We start from the raw sequence: 13,215 nt of genomic DNA, 5'->3' as shown, positions 1-13,215 counted from the left end.
CTAACTGATTACACACAGCTTGACTCAATTAGCATTATCTAGATACAGCAGTCAGCCAATAAGGAATCCTTATCATCTTAATGGCTCAGTGGCCTTGCCTCACAAACCACTCCTCCTGGCAAACTGCCAGATGCCATCTTGACTTGATTTGTGGTCCCCAACATTGTAGAAGTTGTGAGAAAGCAATTTAGATGTTCCTGATGATGTCTAAGAGGCCTGGGTGCCTAGAATCAATCTAAATCTGAAACTACTTCAAGGATATTGAATAGGAACACTGTGTCCTGTAACATTTTTGTATTTATCTTTGCTTGTTGATCTGCAATCACTCTTAAGACATTAACTATTTATTGTACTGTTCCATTTAAAGAGTCAGAGAATGAAGACATAAATCTCCAAAGACCAAAGTGATGTTCCTGAACAGGAAGTTTCTCTATGTGTCCTATATCCATGACTACTTTTTAATTTTTCATTATATTTCAACTATAATTGGAAAAACTCTCATATTACTTTCAGGTCTATATTCATTAAGTTTTGACTTATCTTTTGAATGTCCCAACTTCAAGAGATAAGTCAAAACTAATAAAAATAATTTATTATTTACCAAAGACATATTTAGCCTAAACTTCTACGATAAATATGTATTTGGTAAATAATAAATTAAAACACCTCATTATGTATAAAGCCATAAATAACTTTCTGCATCATTTATTATTTACTACCAGCAAGACATCTGTTAAGAGTTTACACACATTATCTAATTTAACCCCTATGGTTCCTAATAGGCTCCATTTAAAGATGCTCAAAGATCCCTGACTTTTCCAAGTTTTGAAATATTAATGGAGAAAATGGGCATTTTAACCCAGTTCTTCTCAGGCTGAAAACCAAATATATTATTGTTTAAAATATTAAATACAAAATCATAACTGTGTGAAAAATTTAATGAGACAATTTTTAATTTTACATTGAATTGGCTTTATGTAGAAAAGGCTAACGTAAGAAAAGGTAATGAGAGATTTGACTGCAAAATTATTTTAAATGACTTCACAAAAAAAGAATCCATAAATTGCAGATAAAATTAGTATTATATCTATCAAATAGTAAAAATTTACATGAAAAAGTGATATTATCAATTGAAAAAAAAATAATGCTTCTACAATTAGGAAGAGACAGGGCACATACCTTACTAAATAAGAAATACAGAGGCAGCATTAACATATAAGAAATGCTGAAATACATACTAAATAATATGTAAAATTTTTAAGGTGAAAAATCATTTTAGAATTTGGAGATGGGCAAGATTTTTCTAAAAAATCTAAAAATATTTGTAAAAGAAAAAAATTGCTTTGAAAGAAAGAAAAGGGAATTCCAGGTTTTAAATATGTTGAAAGGAAGAGAGAAAAAAAGGAAAAGGAAGAGTAATCAATATGAAAATCACTCAAATCAGTCAATGCAATGAAAAACCAAAAAAAAAAAAAAAAAAACCCAAATAAAAAACACCAATGTGCAACAGAATGATCAAATTTACTGGATTTAAAGTCCACTACTTATGGTGAAAAAAGATAAATTTATTACCACCATATATTACAAAGGTAATATATTACCTTAGATTAGAAAAATGAAGAACAGTGTTACTTTATTAGATAATATACAACTTATGCAAATGCCTGGAATTTTATTGAGTTTGAAGCTGAGAATTAAACCAAGTGTCACAAAGAGATTAATAGATTATCTCTTAGTGATAACATTTTTTTAAAATTTTTTGCCTACTAAGAGTTGTTTCAGAGTAATGTCTTTATTGTTTCCACAATTAAATAGCTGAAAACAACTGTGTTGTAAAAGATGGAGGACAATGGGAAAAGTTTAAGCTGCATTTGGACTAATCAAAGAGCAAATTAATGTATTTTCTGATTTTAAAAAATACTAAAAAATATGAACACCTTTTAGCTCATGAATATTCTTCCAAAATATAACAAGTATCATATATATATATATATATATATATATATATATATATATATATATATATATATATATCTACTTATATATGAAGATTACTGTGACATTTTTTATAGCATCTGAAAATTGGGTGTAGATTCTACAAGTCTATATAAAGGAATGGATTTAATTTTAGCATATCCATTATGTGAAAAAAAATTATTAACTTAAAATTATGATGCCAATTTATTTACTCTAATAATAGGTATAAAAAGGTAATAAAGTTGAAAAACACATGTTTGATCCTGGTTTTGAAAAATGCTAATCCAGTAGTAATGATTCATAAGATTATACAGAAAATATTAGCCATAATCAAGATAATTCTTTTTTATTTTACACTGAACTTTATGAACATAAAAAATTGACATCCTATTCCTAAAGTATTGTTAGATGTTTGACAATAGGTAGAAATAACACAAAATCAGAGAATGAGTACTAATGCTAAAATTTAACCTACAACTTTATTTCCACCTATGTGAATAATGAAACACATTATTTTTAAGTGTTCCTCATTCTTTGGTCATTTGAAAATGTAAGGCTGTATATGAATATACTTTGAACATGAAATAATATTTATAAAATTACTTTTTTTCAGAATAAAGTTTTAGAACCCCTAAATTTTCTTATGCTTCATAAAAGCACTATTGTGGTTCTTACCAGGCCAATAATAATAACACTAATAATAAAAAATTTTTCAAGGCTGAGATTTCCCTTTCATGCTCAGAAGATAAACAGACAATTGGCACCAAATTATAGATTTGGGACAAACAAAACCTTGATCCGTCAGTACAAGTAGAGAAAGTGAAGCTCAAGTGCTACAAAAGGATTTGATAGTACAACAGTTTGTTTCTTTGTTTGTTTTGGTACCAGTGATTGAACTCAGAGGCCCTGGACTACTGAGCCACATCCCAGCTCTATTTTGCATTTTTTAGATATTTTTTAGTTGTTGATGGACCTTTATTTATTATTTATTTATATGTGGTGCTGAGAATAAAACACAGGGCCTCACACATGCTAGGCAAACACTATATTATGAGCCACAACCCCAGCCCTCATATTTTGTATTCTTATTTAGAGATGGTCTCACTGAGTTGCCTAGCGCCTTGCTGTTGCTAAGGCTGCCTTTGAACTCATGCGCCTCTAAGCCACTGGGATTACAGTTGTGCACCACCGTGCCTGGCTGATAGCACAACAATTTATTAAAGCAGAAGCATCTTCTGTGAATTTATTGGACAGCTTCTGCTAACACCCTTTCAAGTGCAATCATGGGTTTCTTTCATTCTAACTGATGACTGATTCCTTTCTCTTCTTCTGTCCAGATAACTTTAAGCTCCTCATCTTTATTGAATCTAACTTAGAAAACAAATGTGTTGTATTCTAACATCAAATATGAAACACATTTTTGTAATAGAATATTGTTGTCTTTGATTTTCCATATTATATCCCTAAAATCACAGACACTTCGAAAAGACATTACATTGTGTTTTATGAACATTCCAAATAATAAGTAGCTAAGATAAATATTTTCTGAACTCTGAATGTTAAAATCTGGTACTTCTTTATATTCTCATATTCTAAAATAGCTACTATTACTTCTTTGTATTTTCATATTCTAAAATGGCTAATATGATGGGCATAGGTGTTCAAACTGGAGAGATTGAGTAGGGGTTGAAAATTGTTCGCCTTGGTTTCTTCTACTTTAATTATCATTTTTAGTTGAGTTCCCCTTAATTTTATGTTGGAATACTATAATAATATTCTGACTCTCCTGTGTGTGTGTGTGTGTGTGTGTGTGTATTTTTCAATTTACTCTTTAAGCTCATATGTCTGATATCAGCACCTCCCTATATAAGCACCGTAACTGTTCCCAGTAAAAAGCAAAAGCAGACACACTTTAAATTTTGCATCTACAATTTACCCCTTTCCCTCAAATGTTACTTTCAATACATCATCATTTTGTTGTTAACAAGTTAAATATTCTCCAATTCTCCTTCTTCTATCCTCTTTGTTATTACCACAAATCAGTGTTCTGGGGTGGGAGACTCCCCTGAGAACATCTGAAAATGCCTAAAGATATTGAGATATTGTTATACTGGAGGTGAGGGAAATATTACTGACATCTAGTGAGTAGAAGCCTTGGTTACTGATAAACTACTACATTTTTACAGCAAAACCCCCAACAGCACAGAATTCTGCAATGCAGAACCATCATAATGCTGAGGTCCAGAAACTGCCTGAGATCAAGACATCATTAACTGGTAAGTAGATACCTGAAACAACAGGATGAATGAATGATCTCTCACTGTTGCTCTGGCTCCCATCCAAGACAAATTTCCACACTATAGCAGAGCCAGTCTGTCCAAAATGTAAAAAGAGCCTGTATTTTATACTTAAAACTTCAATTATTTAGTACAAGGGATGGAAAGCATTATAAAATTCTTCATAAATTATTTCCTCATTAACTCTTTAGTTTCTTCCCACCTCCCTTTTTCTTTCTTTACCAAACTTCAGCGCTACTGAAGAGTTTTCTATTATTTAAACGTTCATCTTCTCTCTCTGTTGTCTGATTTCTGACATTTTGATATGCTGAAGCTTCTGCATGATTGCTATGACACTCAATTGATAGGACTTGTTCCCTTTGGACATAGGTCCCCCTCTGAGGAAAAAATAGAATATAATCAGGAAAATGCAAATAACCACTGCATCACTGTAATTTCTGAGAGAGATTATTAGACTATTTTGGAAAATTAATTTAGTACATTTTATAATTGAGTTGGATTCTAAAAAACAAACACCCACCTCAGTTTGTTATTTTTGCCATTTTAACACACAATAAAATACTTCTGAGACAAAGTTTTTCTCCTGATTTGTTTTGGCACTGGAACCTGGAGTTATCCCCCAGGACAGAGTGGCTAAGGAAGATGGACTTCCCTTCATTTTCAGATGCCCCAGTTGTGTGAGCATTAAATATTATTCCATCTACTTAATAGCCAGGAAGTCACAAAATAATTGAGAAAAAATAGCAGGTTTTGAGACAGTGAGGAATTTTTCCTGCTTATACTTTAAGAAAGGCAAATCAATATGAACAAAATTTATAGTGATGTTAATTGGCTTAGGTAAGGTAGGGGATAGCCATTTGAACAAGTCACTGACATATGAAATGTTACCTTTTGGAATTTTAAGCAATTTTATGACAAAGGAAACTGATTTTGCCAATCTGAGAGACAGTGGAGACTTTTTCTCTTTGAATAAAATCATCCTATTGACTTAGATAGATCTCAAATTTTTGTATCATGCTGCTTGATTTTGCAAATGCCACTGTCCAATTTCCCTTAGATTTTTTAAAGTTCTCCTGTGTAATATGTTGGAGTAGTTTCTTGGCCTGATGCGCCCAATTTCCCCTTTGTGACACAGTGAAAAAAAGGATACTGGTAATAGACATCAATAAGTTCCATTCCAATTTTAAAGAATTAGCATTTACATATTTAGCTTTCAAAAAATAAAAATCAAACAAATGTTATTCCTCATAAAAGACTTGTGACACAAAATATTTAATTTTTATATTTTTGCTGTTTCCTTCACTTATCCACAATAACATACTCTTTTTTAGAGTGGAAGAGATAAAAGCTTTTGTGTTGATGACATATTAAAGAGAGAAAGTGAAATGAGCTTAAGTTTGATTTTAAAAATGTATTTTTCAGAATATGTGTAAGTTCAATTTTTATAAGCATTAAAACCAAGCATTTCTAAGTGATCAAACTTAACTCTTAAATTTATTCCATAGGTAATAGCAGGCAATTAAAAACTACTCCCCACATCCACAGAAGCATTATTTTACACTTGATAAACACAAGTACCTTTGTTTCATTATCTATTAGAGGATAGAGAAATAGTAGGCCTGACAAAAATATATGTATATATAATATATATGTATAATAGATGGGCATATTTAAGTATGTAAATTGTATCTCTGCCTGTCTTAAAAATTGCTAATTAATAAAGTGAATGCCATTCTAATTTTATTCTGTTTAAGAGGTAATTTATTCAAGAATATTCAGAAATCATCTATCTAATGGAAGGTTAGATTTTATTAGCATAATCCAAAAGTAGCATTTATTACTGGGGAAAGTAAGTGGTGTGGGGCTTTCATTTGGGCTTTAAAGTTTATGTCCACCTGCACTGTAGAATTATTACAAGAAGTTCCTTGTCACAAAATATAGAATTAATATTATAGCTCTGAATATTGGATATAATACACAGTAACTAGAAACTTTAGATATATTTTCTATTTAGATTATTCTTTCATTCTTCCTTTTATATACTAGATGTTGATGATATAAAAAATGATACAATATAATATCAATCCTGAAAGAATTTGCATCATAATGGAGAAGATATTTATTTGTAAAAACAGACAAAGCACACTTAATGTTATGATTAAAGCTTTTGAAAAAGTATATGGAAATTAGATTAATAAGCTCTCACTTCTATTAGGATGGGAAAGTAATGATGGTGCAGCAGAAATTCTTTGGGGCATGAAAAAAAGAGAATTCAATGTGGAACTTAAGGAGCTAGAGGCAATGGAGGCTATGTTGGCAAATGTTAAGCATAAATAGAGACAGAGAAGCAATAAAAATCAGAAGAGGTAGGAATTGTGTGAAGCGAAGGAATGATGTGAACAAGTATTAGTGGGGCTGAGTTTGTTCCTACAGGGAATTTGGAAGACTATTTGTGATCATGCTTGGAAGAGCTGGGGGACATATGAATAAATATTGAGTTTATTGCATAAATAATAGAATACTTTCTTACTTTTGTGGGTATGGCATGGTTAAATGTTTATTTTAGAAACTAATGCTTGTGAGAGGGGAGAATGGCACACTTGAGAGAGGCTCATGACAGGAAGAGTAACCAGGGGCAGGTCACTGTTCTCTAGGCCAGAGATAAGAGAAAGGAGGGTTGTAAGCACTGGCAATAATGACAAAATGAGAACTTATTTAGAAAGCAGAATAAACAAAACATAATAGTAAGGATTTGATTTTTATTTGGTTTGTTGTAGCTAAAATCACAAAATTTAGAGATTTAAAATTGCCTATAGTTATGTCTCAATTATGGTAAAAACTGAATTAAAATAATTGAATACTTGGTGTGTCACAGCAACTCATGTGGTGGGAACAGCAGCAGTGGCCAGGCAGCACAGTTTCAGAAGGTTCCTGAGAGCCACTGCCTGCAGCACCTGCATGAGCCTTGTGCTCTCAGCCAGGAAGCTCCAGAGGAAGGTCAGCTCTGAAGAAAGTGAGGCTAAGAAGAAGCCTAAGAGGAGGTCTTCCAGGCTGTCTTCTCCGACTGCTGCTGCCAAGGCAGATGCCAAAACCAGAAAGGTTTTCTTTCATAGTCAGCAAATGGAAATAGTGATGTGAATGAATAACTGTGATATGAGGTAATAAATGCAGTTTTGCAAATATTTCCAAAATAGAACTGACGGGAAGCAGCAAGTCATCAAGGAGACTGTATAAAGTGTATGTTCACAAAAGGGAGATTTTATAAGGATCCCAAAGAGGAGTTGGATATTTCCAGATGGAGCAGAGTGAGACTGAGAGGTCTGTGAAAAGAAAATAGGATTTCAGGAGGTGCATCATCATCTGCCTAACTAGAAATATATTAGACAGTTAAGGGAACTGAAAGACTTTAATTTGATTGAAATGCACAATATAATTCTACAACAAAGGGAAAATAGGCAAAAGAGAAATTAGAGAGTACATTGCTTGGTCCTTTAAAAAGCAAAGACAAGAATAACATGGGGACATTTATATTTTAGAATAATCTCATTGGCTTTATTGCTGACGATGGGATAACAGATGTAAGACCTATGAATGAGGGGCTCAGAGTAGAGTTTACTATATTTTAGCAGAGAGATGATACAAATTTTAATGTCATTATCAGTTACCAGACAATGTTATTTAGAGTCAACAAAATATGATTACATAGAGAAGTAAATTGAGAAGTAAAGTTGATATATGTTTGATTTGATATATTTTGACCTGGAATTTATATATTTTAAAAAACCTTTTATAATTTACACTAAGTGTTTACTGTGCCTCTATAGATGAAATATTTGAAGGATTTACTGAGTCTGACAATTTTAGTGTTTTAGCCTCCTGATTCATTAATATAAAATGTTACATTTTAAGTAAGGGAAGTATTTTTTGTTTGAATTACTGCTGTCTAAAAAAGATATTTAAATGATTATATCAAACAAGAATTTATTATGTCTGTTTTTATTATTTAATTTTCCTTTTAATGTGTTATGGAAAACAAAAGTTTAATAATGGAAAATTACATTTATTTTACATAATTTTGGAATAATTTTTAGCTAAGTTATCTAAGGCAAAAAATAAAAAGTAAAGTTTTACAAAGCCAGATATGTGGTAGGAGGTGGGAGAACTAGAGGTGTGCAAAATTTGTGGTTAGAGACTGATCCTTCCCATCTCTTCCAGATGCTTCCCTTATTCTTAACATTTCTCAAAATTTGATATTGATACTCTCTTCTCACATTTTTCCGAAGAGGCAATTACATTACTTTCTATGATTGCAGAAAGTTATGATTACATTATATTAGATTTTGACACTAAATTACACACTGGTGAGAAAGCCATGCTCTTCATTTGGTTTTTATTTTCATCACTAAGACAATACAAAGGTGACTCCCATTCTGTAGTCACAAGTTACTTCAATATTCCTAGTAAAACATAACAGAAACATATATATGTTTTATTTCATTAAGATCTCCTGAAGGGAGACAATTCTTTGTTGTATGCTAGAGCCTTTTTCCCCAAGTTTTGAAAAGCAAAATGTCTCCAGGTATTGTCAACTATCTCCTAGACTATGAATATGGGGAAGAGGCAAAAACTTCCGTGATCCAGATGCAAAAGAAACATTAAATGTTTAAAGATATTTCATCTTTTAAATTCTAATGAAATGCCCAAACAGAATTCTTTTTTTAAAATTTAATTTTTAGTTGTAGTTGGACACAATTAGAATTACTGTAATTATCAACTACTTTCTATAAGCAAATAGAAATGATAGCTAAATAATCTTTAAGTGAATAATATTAAATATCACAATTATGAAAAAAGTAAAGAATATGAGTTATTTAATATTTTCGTTCAAATTCCAACTCACTGTTTTGCCTGGAATTACACTACATTATGTTGAAGTAATTGGTAAACTATACTATTATGAGTGTAAATTTTACAAATATTGAAATTACTGCATTCTGAATAAAATCACAAACTCTTAAAATGGGATATTTAAAGAGGGGAAAATAGTAACTAATACAACTATCTAAAAAATTTATTATACTTTACTGGGCAGTCATAGTCATGGCATTCTTATAAATATTTTTTAAAACATTTTTTTGTAGTTGTAGATGGACAGAATGCATATATTTTATGTTTTTTTTATATGGTGCTCAGGATCAAACCCAGTGCCTCACACATGTTAGGCAAGCATTCTGCCAGTAGCTTCAGCCCCAATCCCAGGCATTCTTTTAAAGTATCATTAAGTTTACACATATTTTTTGGAAGGGATTGAGTATTTGTTCATCTATGATCAACACTTTTAGGCTAATTTTCTGTTTTAACTCAAGTTTTAAAAAAAAAACCTGCTTTTATTCACATTAAAAACAAACTGCTTGATATGTACTCAATAATTAGATGATGAATTAAGATGTAATTTTTCCAATAAGTAGGATGTGGATGCACTGGAGCAAACACCAGCAAGAGTGAGGGCATGCTGCTAAACTGTCTCACCTACTTTTATCATGCTGTATCCACTTTAGGGATCCAATTTATGTGGTAAACAAAACTTTCAACAAATTCATTTCATCCTCACAATAATTATACAATGGGGAGATCAACTTAATCTTCATTTTACAACTTGGAAAACTGAAGAACAAAAATATCCCGTAACTTATATAAAGTGGCATGCCAATAGTGGCACAGCATGGATCTGAACAGTCTGGCTTCAGTAGCAGGATTTTTCCAACCTCAATAGACACACAATTCAGTTAGCAATCTTATTAAATTCAGATTCGGACTCAGTACTTCTGGTTAGGGGAAAACAATATTCTGATTTTTAACAATCACACCTGTGATACAGATGTTGCTAGTCTGAAGATCACCCTTTAATTAGCAAAGTTCTAATCTACACTGGACAATAGTGAGAGATATGGCAACCATCAGAAACACAGTTTATACTCAGAAAATTACTCTTACGTGCAAATTGCCAACTTCTGATTTAGAACTTATGCTACTTCTTTTTCTTTCTTTTAAAAAGGGAAGTTAAGGGCTGGGGATGTGGCTCAAGTGGTAGTGCGCTCGCCTGGCATGCGTGCGCCCCGGTTCGATCCTCAGCACCACATACAAACAAAGATGTTGTGTCCGCCGATAACTAAAAAATAAATATTAAAAAATTCTCTCTCTCTTTCTCTCTCTCTCTCTTTAAAAAAGGGAAGTTAACAAAATTTGCAAGTATTATAGTATTTACAAGTATTATAGTAGCTAATTTCAGGTTTTGATAGTCAACATATGATTAATATAAACTTGAAACTGTAATATCTACCCCCCATAAGGCCTTCCATTCATCCAAAAAGGATTTACAATTACTCTTAAATATCTTCTTTAACATAGATTCAGTCCAAACCCATTAATATTTAGGAGTACATGTTTGTACCCTCTATACAGGAAAAGAAATTCAAGGTTAACTTAGAAATCCAGCACCTTTCCAAACTTTTGCTGTTTACACAAGTGCTAACTCTAAGTGGAAAAGGAAGCACATCCTTTGATAAACAGAACGTAAATGTCAACACATTACTAAACAACTCTCGTCCATAACTTTCTGTAAAACAAAGGGATGTTCATAATAATTTCCCTTCATGCTCACTGGTGAATTGATTTTTATACCGTAATCTAAAATATAGAATGTAAAAAGTATAAAAGTAAACCAAAAAACATATATTATTTCCCTGTGTTTAAAATGCATTGGCCCACAGGCCTTCAATACTTAAAACCTAAAATACCATCAAATCATTAGAAATTAAATCTTTATCAACCTTGTTTACTAAAAGAAAAAGAAGTATTCCTATTGACATATAATCAAACACTTTTAAAGTCATGCATTTAATTTGACAATGATATCTTTCAAAGGCCATCCTGGATGTGTATATTAGACCTAATTATGTAACTAAATAATAACTTATTAATTAAAACAAAAGATGGGATTTAAGACAAATCTCCCTAGTACAAGTAATTCTGGTTTTCCTATATCTCATTCAACATTTTCCTGAATGTACCCAGATACACTTAACATTTCTTCCCTGAGGGATAATTAACTGCCACATACTTTGACAAGTTTACACACACACACACACACACACACACACACACCTTACCAAAAGCCATAATTAAATAATTGCACCTGGAAGTAGCAAGCATAAGGTTTCAAAGGTCTCATGCAATATTAACACACAAATTCTAAATATACTTATGACTGTGGAATCCCATTTTTAATTACAACATAAATTAACAAATCTAAATAATACAATTACCATAAAGCTAAAATTCTCATTTATGCAGCTATGAGTTAAAAGAAATATAATACCACAATCTATTGCATTTTCTGGCATGAAAGCAAAAACACAATACAAATGTAGGCTTTTCTATCAAAATTACAAGAACTAACCTTCTACCCAGAAGAATCCAAAGACACACAAAAGTATCTGCATTATTTTACATATGAGGTGTATGGAAAAAAGTCTCTCCCCAAAGTAGTAAGAAACAACTTCTAATTTCCTAAGAAACTTGTATTTTACATTTGTTTTTTTTTTTCCTGAATCACTTACACAGCCACAAAGAAACTCAGATATTAAAGAAATAGAGAAGTTAAAAGATGTCCTTTTCAATAGCCAACAGTCACCAAAGACTGTGACAAAAGAAAATAGATATAAGTATTCCATGTTACTGTGCACAAGCAAGCCCAAAGTTTTACTGCTTCAATAGTTAAATCACTAAATGTTAAGCATTATTTCATGAACCTAAATGAAATCTGGTATATAAAGAGAAAAAAATATGCGATAAGTGAAACTTACTTTCTATTTCACAGAAATATTATTATTATTTTAGATTATTTTACTTCATCTAAAATAATCCTGTGACCTTGTGGAAACAGTCCTGGGTTAAACACTTAAAGTACATTCCTTTACCAAATGTACTAGTAAATTACTGCTCTGAAAGTATTCAATATGTCTACTATGTTCTCTAGATGTAAATTCATACACTGGTTTAAGCCATTTGCAGAAAATCAACAGAAATTATCAGAATATATTCTGAAAGTTAAGTGATTCTTCCACAGAGCAAATTTAACTTGACCTCCTAAATGGTACAGATTTGACACACCATTTAGAAGGGTAAAAGAAATACTGATTTACTTCTTCTCTAAAGCAATACTGTTCAACAAAATTATAATACAAGTTACACATGTAATTTTGAATTTTCTAATAACTATGCGAAGATGATAAAAATAAAATTTTTAAAACACTAAACATGCCAAATATTATTTCAAGATGTAAAAATCCAGTATGCATTTCACACTTACAGCATATCACATTTTCAACTAACCACAACAACCTGGTCCATAATCAGAATGTGGCTAGTGGCTACACTATTGAGGAGTATACTTTTTAAGTAATATTTTGAGATCTGACATACCACTCTGTTTATAATTAGTTCACATTCATGTCTGCTTTTTAAACTGAAATGGCTGTGACTACAAATATAAGCAAAACTGTTAATTCACTGGATAAATCAGGATCAGATCCCCCTTATCTGGGAATCTGGTTAACACACACAATAAGTAGCAAATGGATTTTTCTTTATTATGTCTCAAGTAGACTTCAGAGATGGTGCTGATCAATATGAGCAAACACAATTTGTAGCAAAAACACAGGTTAAACACCAAAACATTTTTATATCAAATCATAACACTGCCTTAATTCTAGCATCCCTTCCCCTCTCATTCTTGAGCACATATTTCTATGCAATTTATTTATAATATTGCTCTCTAAATTTGATAAATTTTGTAAACCATACAGTCACCATTCAAAAATAAACAGAACACTATATAAGACACAAATGAAAAAAATCAACCAGCTACTTTTAATACAAT

General features: G+C 31.5%; 1 pseudogene; it reads right to left on the bottom strand.

The window, feature by feature from the left end:
* LOC144251569 (transport and Golgi organization protein 1 homolog) overlaps window positions 1–13,215 on the bottom strand; it is a 92,532-nt pseudogene that overhangs the window by 65,081 nt on the left and 14,236 nt on the right.

This window comes from Urocitellus parryii, unplaced genomic scaffold (assembly GCF_045843805.1).
Source record: "Urocitellus parryii isolate mUroPar1 unplaced genomic scaffold, mUroPar1.hap1 Scaffold_109, whole genome shotgun sequence".
NCBI classification, from domain to species: Eukaryota; Metazoa; Chordata; class Mammalia; order Rodentia; family Sciuridae; genus Urocitellus; species Urocitellus parryii.
The sequence above is the reverse complement of the archived record's forward strand: the minus strand, read 5'-3'. Positions and strand labels throughout refer to the sequence as shown.